Source organism: Helianthus annuus, chromosome 13, assembly GCF_002127325.2.
Source record: "Helianthus annuus cultivar XRQ/B chromosome 13, HanXRQr2.0-SUNRISE, whole genome shotgun sequence".
Classification (NCBI taxonomy): Eukaryota; Viridiplantae; Streptophyta; class Magnoliopsida; order Asterales; family Asteraceae; genus Helianthus; species Helianthus annuus.
The window spans coordinates 75922441-75935517 of NC_035445.2; the positions used below are offsets into that span (position 1 = coordinate 75922441).

At 30.7% G+C, this 13077-nt stretch overlaps 1 long non-coding RNA gene across 4 annotated transcripts; it reads right to left on the reverse strand.

Annotated features, from left to right (window-relative positions):
• Nucleotides 1-1631: 1631 nt before the first annotated feature.
• Nucleotides 1632-6766, reverse strand: LOC110898226. 4 transcript variants are annotated; one of them, XR_004877213.1, is made up of 5 exons: nucleotides 6418-6766; nucleotides 5341-5420; nucleotides 4011-4162; nucleotides 1898-2139; nucleotides 1632-1817 (listed from the first exon to the last, which is right to left on the reverse strand). It is a non-coding gene; the product is annotated as an uncharacterized LOC110898226 (long non-coding RNA). The 4 variants fall into 4 exon arrangements; XR_002569273.2 differs by having other exon boundaries at nucleotides 5940-6766; XR_002569272.2 differs by adding an exon at nucleotides 4988-5015 and having other exon boundaries at nucleotides 5341-6766.
• Between the last annotated feature and the right edge of the window lie 6311 nt (nucleotides 6767-13077).

Below are 13077 nucleotides of genomic sequence, written 5' to 3' on the forward strand. Positions count from 1 at the left end.
TATTAATGTTTAAATCTTATTTCTATGTTCTTTTCAATAAATTTTGATTCATGTATATTAAGCATCTTTGGAAGAGAAAACCATTCCCTATCAGTTTAAATCTTTGAATGATAAAAAGTTTGCCTTCAAGATTCAAATTAGTCAATTCAATATTGACAACCATATTGATGGTTATGCTGTTCATAAGTTGGTGAATGATGCAGCAATCATTGAGTCCTTGGAGAGCCGAATTCCAGCTGATCAGGTTAACACTTACAAACCTTTGAATTAAAGTTATGTTACGAGATTTATTAGTTTTGTTGTGCCTAGCCTTATTATTTTTTGAATTGTAGGGTGTGGACGAGGCGGCTGCTGATGTTTCACTTAGAGATATGTCAACTCAAAACCCTTTTGCTCTAAAGATATGTATTTTAAGTTAATGTTACAAAATACCAAATGTTTTAAACATTTTATATACTTTCTAATTTTGAATATATCATTCAGGATGTTGTGGATTCTATTGGTAATAGCTTCACACCCGATTGCACATCTAAAGATTGTTCTAAGACTTCGTCTTCGGAATTGAAACGTAACCTTGCTGACGTGTATGAAGTTGAAGAAAGCACATCTCTATCATCAACAAAGGTTAAAAAGGCTGGTGTCTCGGATGTTCAAGTTGATGATGAAACGATTCTGCTGGTTCCAAAGTTGGAGAAGTAGTTCATGGTTGAAGTAGGTTTAACAAAAACAATTTATTTTTTTCCGAATATTGCTGCTTTGGTTTCGTTTACGTGTTAGATTGGTTTGGATTGTTTTATCATGGTTGGTTTGTTTGTTTTATTTTGGATTGAAACATATGGTATGTTGTTTTGTTTTTAACATATAGTTGTTTGGTTTTTCATTTGAGACATGGTTTGTTGGTTCTTTATTTGAGACATATGATTAGTTTTTTATCTGAGACATATGGTTGGTTTGGAATCACTACAAGAAAACTGGGTTTTTAATACACTCAAAAGTGTCCTGAAATGCTATTTTATAGGACCTTTCATTTAATAGGACCAACGGTAAAAGCGTTTCATGTAAAGGGGTCGTAATAAGTCCCAGAACTGAAAAAGTGTCCTAACATCTCAAATAAGATTATGAAACCAATTTTATGGTCGCGTAATATGTCTTTGGAAAAACAAAATAGTGTTCTAATAAAAACATATCAGGACACTTTTACGATGTTCTAACATATGCTTACATACTTTTAATCTTTTGATACACTTACAAGCGTCCTTAAAAATTAATTGATAGTACCCTTATGATGTAACATTATAGCTAATTTAATACCAAGAAAAGGGTCCTAATATACCAAATAAGATTATGAAATCAATTTTGTGGTCGCATAATATGTCTATAGACAACTTAAATAGCATCCTAAAAATATTAGGACACTTTTACAATGTTCTAATATGTGATTATCTACTTTTAATCTTTTGATACACATACAAGCGTCCTTAAAAATTAATTTATAGGACCCTTATGATGTAACGTTATAGCTACTTTAATATCAAGAAAATGGTCCTAATATCCCAAATAAGATTATAAAACCAATTTTATAAATAGACCATCAACATATAACATCCTAATAGTTATTGTATAACATCAACTAATGAAAGAAATAAAACTTCATTATATTTCAAATATGCATGTTCATAACAAAAACACTAACCATAAATAAGTAATAATATTATCTAACATAAAGTCTTAACATTTAACAATGAAATTCAAAGCAATTAAAGAATAAGAAGCATAAAATCTTGAGTCATCATGCGTCCTCAATCCTCATGGACTACCTACAAATAAACATCCATGCATAAGCATTAAATTCCATGATATTAAAATTATTTGTATCACAAGTTTAACAAATACATACCGAGATGAATGGATAGGGCCATGCGATGGATGCACCAATACAATCTTGAATTGTAGAAAATAAACCATATGATCTTACCAAGTTTTCATCTTTTTTATTGGTACTTGAACGTTTACCTCACACCATTCTGGTCCAATCTCTGTACCACCAACTAGATCATTTGGGTCCAAGCTCTGGACCCTTCCTCTTGCTACGGTCTCAATAGAGTTTAGAATGCTTTTGAGGAAAACTTCATCTCCGACCTAGATTTTAGTTTTCAACAAATATTTATTAAACTCTAGTTATAATAGTGCAAAAAATCATTTTACAAAAACATTAATAAAGTTTTATACTAGCAGGCTAACATTTTTATAGAAAAACTAAGGAAAATTGGTTTTTAATAATCCCACGTTTACAATCTTGTACACAATAATCCCACCTTTACTCTTGGTACATAATGCCTAATTCATACCAGGATCAATGCTTATAAGTAGACCTGGCAAACGGGTCTGGTCATGGATCAAAACGAGTCAATTATAAAAAAAGGGTTGTTTTGGTTCGGGTCGAAACGGTCCGGGTCAGAACGGGTCCGGGTCGGGTCAGTTTTTTTTAGATATATTAAAATCTTACATTGATACATATTAGTATATTAATTATAAAAGGAAGGACTTGTTCACTGATTTCAAGTAGGCTACTTCAATAGATTTAAGTATTTAACTTCTGTTATGATTTAGAACAACTCTGCAGCCAGTATCACCTAGACTTTTAGAGACCTACATAAGAACTTAATTTTTCGTTTGGTTTTGTGTATATTAATTGCTTGTTCTGTTGTCTTTGTGCACAACCTTTGCTTCACATATTACTTTTATATAAACTTGTTCATGGGGGGCATCTGATATAGATGTTAACAAGAATTCTAAACCAAAACGATTGGAAAATTTAATCTTACAACAATCCAAACACCAAAAAGTTTACCTAAATTCACTAAAACAATCCTCATAATCAACAAAGTCTAGAAGCAACTAAAATACTAATGCTTTTTGAGACTTTGATCCACTAAAAACCTATGTAGTTATATCATGTCTCTAGACAGCAAAGGGCATCTGTTATAGTAACATATGGCCAATTCTTAAGGTCAATATCTTTAATATGATTAACATGAAACAATGTATTATCAGTGTAGAACTAATAGGGTCCATGGTCCTAAATAACATAAGAAGATATGTGAGCTTATTTTCTTACTTTTTAGTCAAAATGCTTTACAAGATGTGCAATGTATGCACATATGCACAGTGGTTCCAAAACCTTTGTATTGTAATTAGGGGTTCAAATGGGCGGAGCCGAGCCCGAGCTCAGTTCGACCTTTGTTTCTAAATCTTGAGCTCTGCTCGTGAGTAATTTTTCAAGCTCAAGCTCAACTCAGGCTCGACTCATTAATGTACATTAATTAATTTATACAAATTATAACTATTATCATTATAAAGTTATATATATAATAACATAAATATATATAAAATAAGCTCGTTTCGAGCTATATTAAGCTCGGCTCGTTTCGAGCTTTTTACTAGTTGATCTCGAGTAGCTTGGCTTGTTTACACCCCTAGTTGTAATACAAGGTTATCTTCACTAGACAAGTAACTGAACTTAGATGTTGGCAGAAGAATTTCACACCAAATATCACAACAAAATGTCAAAATTCATATTTTAAACTGACCTTGCAAGCAAAAAGTAACTCGTTATAGCAAATAGTCTCAGTTAAGCAAATATAATTAGTTATAAAGTAAAGTCTCAACGGGTGGGGTCAAAAGGAATGCTGAATTTTCAAATTGCTAAGTTGTCATACAGTTAGTAATCTAAACGTAGCACAAAATAATTTGCAATGTGAGCAACTTAACTTTTCATTTTTTTATAATAGGACAACTGAACAATACCTAATTCACGAGACAAAAAAAACGTAAATTCACCTATGAAATTTCTTATGGTAACTTACAGTCACCAATCATAGAGAAAAATTATGTACGCGTCTTGTTTTTGTCAATGTTGCTAATGGTTACTTACAATTTACAACATGCCCAAGTGTCAACTGAGAATACCAAGTTTCAAGTAAAAAAGGAAAAGAAAAAACACAACTTACAAATTAAAGTGGATTACTCAGCAATGAGGAGACGGGCAACAAAGGTAGGCCGATGTGTGACAACTGCAGGTCGCAGTGTGATGGCACTATTGTCACACACAGTAGTGTAGTGGGGGGACAGAGGATGGAACAAAGGCAGCAGCTGTTGTTTGCTGTAAAATGTAACCAAATGACTCAAAAGTTAAATGACTCAGAAGTCTAAACAAAATAAATAATAAAACAAGAATTCTAAACATTTGTAAAATCTTGAACCCAAATCTCATTATTCATCAACATCCAAAGTAACAATCAACGTGTGCATTTGCTGTACAAGATGAACTAACACTCACTTTGTATCATAGTTATCGATAGCGAATAGCGACCAACAGCGACGAGGTACCTATATGCTACGTAGCGATAGCGACGAAATAGCGCCCGCTATTTAGTGTTTAGCGATAAGGTAGTTAAAAATTTAAGAAATAAAAAATAGCTAATTGAAATTTTTTTATATATATACAATGTTAATTTTATACTTTTTATGTATAGATTTTGAAGTTTAAGGACCAAATGTAAACTAGTGATGATAGAGGGGGTTAAATGTTTAAATATACAAACTATTTTTACACTTTTATGTAAGTTTTTACAAGTTTTAGGGACTATATGTTAACTAGTGAGAAAAGATAGAGGGGTTAAAAGTTAATATCCAAAAAGTTATTTAACCCTAAAAAGCTAAAACACAGAACACAGCCGCTCTTCTTCTTCTTCTTCTTCTTCTTCTTCTTCTTCCTGACTTCCGGTAGGTTTTCGGCAGAAATTACAGCACCGGAGCCGGAATTCGTGGTCGGGATCCCGCTATAATCACGCTATCGAGTCGCTAAGTAACATATTGCGAGATACGGTCGATTCGCTACGAAGCACGCGATAGCAAACGCTAGCGATAACTATGCTTTGTATGAGCACTTAGTGGGGATTTGTCCCATACAAAAGCATCCACTCACCTCATTTGACTTCACATATATGTAGAACCTAGAGATAAAGTAACAAATTAATTAACTATAATGGCAAGTAGGTTGTATGTTTTTTTAAACAAAAAGCACGATTGTTTAAAAATAATTATATAGAAAATAATTAGATTGCATGACATATGTTCTTATCTTTTACCTTTGAAATGAAAGTTGCAGCCAAGGCCACAAGCTCAAGAATAAAAAATGATGTAATCAAATTTGTTTCCAGGTATGAATAATCTGGTTTGTTACCAAACCACAAAGAACTTTGAATACTCAATATAATAAATGATTATTAAACTATATTTATTTATAAAAGTTAAACGATAGAAACAGATAATATGTACCTTTCATTGACTAAAAGTTCATCTATAGGCCATGCCATTTCACGTTCGTGAGCTACCCTTCGTATACAGCTTTAGAAGAGCTGCAAAGTAAATTATAGATTTGTCCCAGGTAACAAAACTAGCATAATCAAATCCTCATTCCGAATCAACCAGGAAAGGTGATTGTCAGAGTATATGAAAACCTAATGTTTGCTTGTCTTGGCATTAACAGTTTGGCGCATCACAAATTTGGGCATCGTTGCACAAAACACACTAATCCATAATTTAAGCATGTTGTAATATAAAATAATCATTTAATGTTGATGTTCAGAATCTCTAAAGAAAAAAAAAGAACGAAGATGGACATAAAAGAATGCATGATATGACGAAAGTTAATTACATAGGTTAACTCAACAATGGTGCAATTGAATTCATACACATCACATAAAACCTTTGTAACACAAGGATATGCACTCCAGGAATTAAATAAATAAATTTAAAGTGAAAATATCCAAATTATCACAATAATTTGGGCAAATTATCAGAATAAACAAGAAAAGTTAACAAATTAGCAAATTAGAATGCAGGAAACTTCAATCAAATCAAGGCATAAACTATACCTTCAACAACTGACTATTGTGAAGTAGGATTGCTTAATTTAAAAATGAGAACATGAAGCTTGGTTTGTTTGGATATCTGCAGATCTTCATAACTGGTGATTCCAAGGCGATGAACAGAGACCACCGATAATGAACTAACAATTTCTGAGAGACTAAGACTAGAAACACATTTGAGGGAAAATAATTTTTGTGGGAAACTAAATTTCAGAGACTAAGACTAAACATAACATGATTGTCACTCTTTTATATTTGTCGAAACATAACTTGAACATCAGACTAACAAGATTTCCGTCAAGTGTAAATTGGCTAGCCCTTTAGAATTTAGCAAAACCTATCTTTACCATCTATATCTTTAATTAAACTAAGCATAAAGTGCATATATTCCTCTAACCAAGAATCCAATAACCAACCAGCAAACATGTAATATCAGTTTAGCAAAACCTATCACCACTGTCGGTCGTTTCTGCAGGGAGCTTACCGGAACTCTTACAAGACAACCAGTCCTTCACGAACCCTACATCAGGTGGTCGATGTCTGTGTCTCAGTTGTAAACCCTCACTATTACCGTGAATCCACCATCATCGTCGTCATTAGCGGCCACCAGATCCTGTTCCTTCAAGCCCCCTCTTTCTCTCGCGTGTAGTGGGTTTCTAGAAAAATGGAGAATGGGCAGAATCGAGAAGAAATTAAAAGATTTGGTTCTTGGAATCATGAATTTGAAAGATGAAAACTGCAACTACTGGAAGTTTTGGGGAGATTAGTGTTTTGCAATTAGGGTTTGGAATGGAGACGGAGAGGAAACTGGAATTTAGTACCGAAAAATGTAATTTTGAAATTTTTGGAGGAAACTTTTAGTGGCTAATAAACTAATTTTTATCACACAAAATAATGTATTTATATTTATTTATATAAATTAATACATACAAAGTTAATAAAAAGTAAATTGAGGTTATATTTTATTTGTATATTTTATATATAAATTTAGGGATGGCAATGGGTCATGTTTTGCTAATCATATACACATTCCCGATTGTAAAACAATGTCTCATAGTAGGCTATTTTCCATTGTGATCCATTAAGGTCCAATATGGTCCATTAAGACATACATGATCAACTATTGTCCATCATGATCCATTAGGGCCCAATATGGTTCACTAAGGCATGTATGATCAGCTATTGTCAGTTGTGATCATTAAGGCCTAATATGGTCCATCTATGGTCTACTATTGTCCCTTGTGTTCTATTAAGGCCCGTATGGTTTATTAAGACATGTATGATCTACTATTGTCCATTAGGATCCATTAAGGCTCAATATGATCCATTAAGAGATGCACGATCTACTATTGTCCATTGTAATCCATTAAAGCCCAATATGGTCCATTAAGACATGTATGATAAACTATTGTCCATTGTGTTCCATTAAGGCTCAATATGGTCCATTAACACTTGTATGATCTACTATTGTCTATTATGATCCATTAAGGCCCAATATGATCCATTAAGACATGCACAATCTACTATTTTCCATTGTGATCCATTTAGACCCAATATGGCCCATCAAGACATTTCATATCTACTATTGTTCATGTTGATCCATTAAGGCCTGATAAGATCCATTAAAACATGCACGACCTACTTTTGAGTTGAATATGACCCATTAAGACGTGTATGGTCCAATATTATCCATTGTGATCTATAAAGGCCCAACACGTTCCACTAAGACATACATGATCTATTATTGTTCATGTTGATCTATTATGGCCCAATATGACCCACTAAAACATGCACGACATACTATTAACCATTGTGATCCATTAAGGCCTAATACAGTTCATTAAGACATGTATGATCTACTATTGTCCATATTGATCCATTAAGGTCCAATATGTTCTATTAAAACATGCACGACCTATTATTGTCAATCGTGATCCATTTAGGCTCAATATGGCTCATTAAGACATGTATGATCCGTTTGTTGTTCATTGTGATCCTTTAAGGCCGAATATGTTTTACTAAACGACAAATATAAGTTTGGAAGGAAATTACTCAATAAATAAAATGAAAATTTATAACTTTATATACTTCAAAAATATATGATTTTAAAAAACTGTTATTTATAAAATAGAAAATGTATATAAACGTAGCTAAGATGTATACATTAGTATATTATTTATAAGAAAATGAATTATAACGAATATAATTTAGAAAATGTAATTTTTAATATTACTTTGAATTTTAATAATGTAGTAAGATTTTTTTATTAAATAATGTAATTTTTTAAATCATAATATTATTGGAGGGGGAAGTTTTCTTTACCCAAAAAAAGAGGGGAAAGTTTTAAAATGATATATTTTGGATGGAACTTTTAAAACGAAATATTTTGGAGGGAAATTTTTAGAGGAAATAATTTGGAAGGAAGTTTAAATTTAATGATGAAATATATTGGAGGGAAAATTTTAGATGAAATAATTTAGAAGGAATTTTAAATTTAATGATGAAATATATTGGAGAAAATTTTAAAGATTTCAAAAAAAGAAAAGGAATTTTAATCTTTGGTCACACATTTTTCAATGACATTTGGTATCATTTCGTCAAACAAAATAAACAAAGTGACGATGGTGTGAAGACTTTTTATGTAAAGCCACAATATTTTTTATTTTATTTTAGGTGTCACAGTTTTTTATTAAAGTATGGGTAAAGGTTTCAAATACATATGTTATTGGTCATATGAAAATAAATACTGTGATCTTTGATCACATTTGGCCACACTTTGCTAGTGTGGCTAATATATGTCACATTTTTTTTCTTAAAAGTGTGGCTAAACGTGTCAAATACATGTGTTTTTGGTCACATGAAACAAATATATGTGATCGCAGATCACATTTGGCCACACTTTTCGAGTTGTGGCTTGTAAATGTCACATTATTTTCTTATAGTGTGGCTAAAAGTTTTGAATTGTTATACAATTGTCACATGAATAAATAAAATGTGTGGCTAAGAGTAGGCTAGAAGGTTTTGAAATGTCATTAATGATCGTTAGCCACACATTTATTTGAAAGTGTGGCATGGAGGTTTTTGAAAAAGTGTGGCCGTAGGTCACATTTGACGTAGTGTTTACGACTCAAATATCAAGTGTCCTATTACGGTGTATTATAATAACACTATAATGATTAAGCGTCCTATAAAGGTTAAAGTTATAAGAGCCTAATGTCAAGTGTCCTATTAAGTAATGTTATAATAGAACTCTAGCGAATAAACGTCCTATAAAACTGATGTTTTATGACTCAAATATCGGGTGTCCTATTACAGTGTATTATAATAACACCACAATGATTAAGTGTCCTATAAAGGTTAAATTTATAAGACCCAAGTGTCAAGTGTCTTTTTAAGTTATATTATAATAAAACTCTAGCGAATAAGCGTCCTATAAAACTAATGTTTTATGACTCAAATATCAGGTGTCCTATTACGGTGTATTATAATAACACCACAATAATTAAGCGTCCTATAAAGTTTAAAGTTATAAGACCCGAGTGTCTACTGTCCTATTAAGTTAAGTTCTAATATGACTTTGACTAGAAAGGGTCCTATAACATTGAACATTTATGACTTAACTACAACGTGTCCTATTAAGTTATGTTATAATAGGACCCCAGATGATCAAGTGTCCTAATACAGTACCACATATTGGGACACTAACAATTAAATGTCTTATAAAGTACTTTATTAGGATCTACATTTTAAGTGTCCTATTAAATTATATGATAATATGACCTCCAAAAAATCATCCATCCTATTAAATAGCTTTTTAGGACACTGGTTTAGTAGAGTATATTATAAAAGGACCCCAAAAGTTCATTAGTCCTATTAAATAGTTCTTTAGGACCCTCTTTTGCAAGCGTCCCACAGAAAAGGTCCTAAAAAGCCATTTTTGTTGTAGTGAATGTTTCCTATTACTTATACTTCTTTAAACTTTACCTTTTGTTACTTTATATTTTTTTAGAAAGTATAATTTTTAAAACTATTTATAATTTTTTTTAATATTTAAACTGTAAATAAAGATTTTAGTAACCAAATTTATGTAAATAAATTTGTTGTAATCATTATGTAATTACTATTATTATGTTTTTAACAATCCCCAATATTTTAAAACCTCTAATATAAAATTGTATAATAAACTTCCACTTTTGTTAAATTTATCTAAAGATAATAATTTGTATGAATTTGTTTCCTTTTTTAAATTGTATAACTGACAATATGAGATTTTTTTTAAAAAAATCTGCCATTAAATTTTATAGATTTACTTCCATTTAATTTTAATTTAAATTGTTTCCTTTTTTACATTTATAACCGAAATTTTTTTAAAAAATTTATAGTTTCCTTTTTTATAATCACTTCAAATACTATAAGAACCTCTACTCTTATTCATAATACACACTCAATATTTTATATTAAAGGTTCTACAAGTCTAATAAGAAAACTCTCTCACCACATTCATCATTTTTGAAGTTTTGATGTTTGGTCATTTCTCATACACGTAAGTTTTATCTTTTTACATTATACTTATACGTTTATATTATTCTAATACTCATTTTAATACATTGGTATGTTATATATGATACAATTTTAGGATATGCCCAAACGTGCAAAACGTCAAACTTTACCTTCATTTCCACTTTCTATTGGTGTTGAACCTTCCAATAGTATGTACTTTATTTTTATTTTTGTTTACAAATACAATAAAAAATAATATAATAGGTAACTATGTTACGTAATGTTAATTTTACTTAAATTTTTGCAGGTGCTGTTGGTAGAAGTCCTTTGTCTAACATTACGAATGGTAATGTTTGCAATTTTTTAGATATGAATTGATTTTTTTAATAAATAGTTAAAAAAGTACTCTATGCATTTTATTCTTCAGTTGATCCTAATCAAGTTGAGTATCAAGATTATGCTGAATGCAGAAAGTTAAGGAAAATGTATTTGGATAATAAAAGAAGAAATGCAAATAATAAATCTTCCACTTCACAAAACGTCATTCATTCATCCAACGTTTCACTATCCGATACAAATGTTTGCCGTGTCGTAACACCAATTCGTTCATCCTCTTATATCAATACCATATGGATGGACGTATTTTGCCAACCACACCTTTAACAAATCCCTACGAGGCGTGTAAGCAGTTTTGTGTTTCTTTACTATGATTATGTGTTTATTTTTTTCTTTTTAAATCAAAAATTATGTAATACATAAACATATTTGATTGGTACATTGGACTTTATTTGTTGCAGTTAAAGCTGGAAGAAGTCCATTGGCTAATATTATAAATGGTAATTTTTTTATTTTTGTACACATGAATATAATGTTTCATTTAAATTTTTTTTAACATTACAATGGTAAATTATTTGGTTTTTTATAAAGGAATTCGTTTGTTAATGTATAATTTGATAATTTATAGATATCAATTTTTTTCAGTTGCTTATAATGATGTTGAGAATCAAAAATCAGCTGAACGAAGAAGATTAAAGAAACTACATGAAGAAGTCCATTGGCTAATATTATAAATGGTAATTTTTTTATTTTTGTACACATGAATATAATGTTTCATTTAAAATTTTTTTAACATTACAATGGTAAATTATTTGGTTTTTTATAAAGGAATTCGTTTGTTAATGTATAATTTGATAATTTATAGATATCAATTTTTTTCAGTTGCTTATAATGATGTTGAGAATCAAAAATCAGCTGAACGAAGAAGATTAAAGAAACTACATGAAGATAATAAGAGACATAATGTGACTAACAAATTAAACAGAAGACAAAACGTAATTCGATCATGCAATGTTTCAGTATCCGATACAAATGATTGTCGTGTTGTAACACCAATTCGTTCATCCTCTTATATCAATACCATTGATCGACGTATGTTGCCAACCACACCTTTAACAAATCCGTACGAGGCGTATACATCAGGTTGGTGTTATTTACTTACATATTTGAATTTTATTTATTATGATTATGAGTTTTTTTTAAATAAAAAATTATGTAATACATAAACATGTTTCATACGGTAACTTAGACTTTTTTTGTTGCAGTTGAAACTGAAAGAAGTCCATTAGGTAATATTACAAATGGTACATTCTATAATTTTTTACACATGAATACGTTTTTTCATTTATAATTTGTGTAACATTACAAATGGTAAATTCTTTGGTTTTTTAGACAAAAATACAAATTTTATTGTATAATTTGATATTTTACGGATATCCATATTTTTTTCAGTTGCTTCTAATGATGTTGAGCATCAACAATCAGCTGAACGAAGAAAATATAGGAAATTACATTTGGATAATAAGAGAAATAATGTGAGTAACCAATCTTCCATTTCAAAAGACGTTACTCGGTCATTCAATGTTTCTGCATCCCATTCAAATGAATGCTGGATCGTAACACCAATGCGTTCATTGTCTTATATCAATACCATCGATCCACGTTTTTGCGCAACCACACCTTTAACAACTCCGTCTGAAGCATCTACTTCAGGCTGGTGGTATTATTTATGTATTTCACATTTCTTTTTTTTTATTTTGACATTTTTATTATTTTTCATTGGTTTCAACATATAGGTGTAAAGAGGAAACAAAGAGGTAAACAAAGGTTTTCTACTAATCAGGGTAGAAACGTATATCCTATTCCAATGGTTGACTTATCTTCCGACGATCATATTATTCCTCAACAATTAGCTGAAGATCCATATAAAGGAGTTTCTAACAGTAAGTACCTTACACACTCACTACTTTAAGTTCCACTTGAAGAACGTCATTATATTAATTTCATAACCAATAACACAAAATGATATATTTTTTTATGCTCAATAATAGATTATTTGGATCATGGTGATCAAGTAGTTGTATGCGAAATATGTAATGCTAAGTTGTGGAAAGTTGAGGCCGGAAAATGAAAGGTTTACTCAGGAAGAACAACTTATATGCTTTGTTGTGCTTATGGAAAAGTACATCTTCCTAATTTTAAAGAGACGTGTCTGGAATATCAAAGTCTTTTTAAGAGTTTAGACGACAAGAGCAAGCATTTCTTACTGAATATTCGTCGTTTTAATTCTATGTTTTCGTTCACTTCA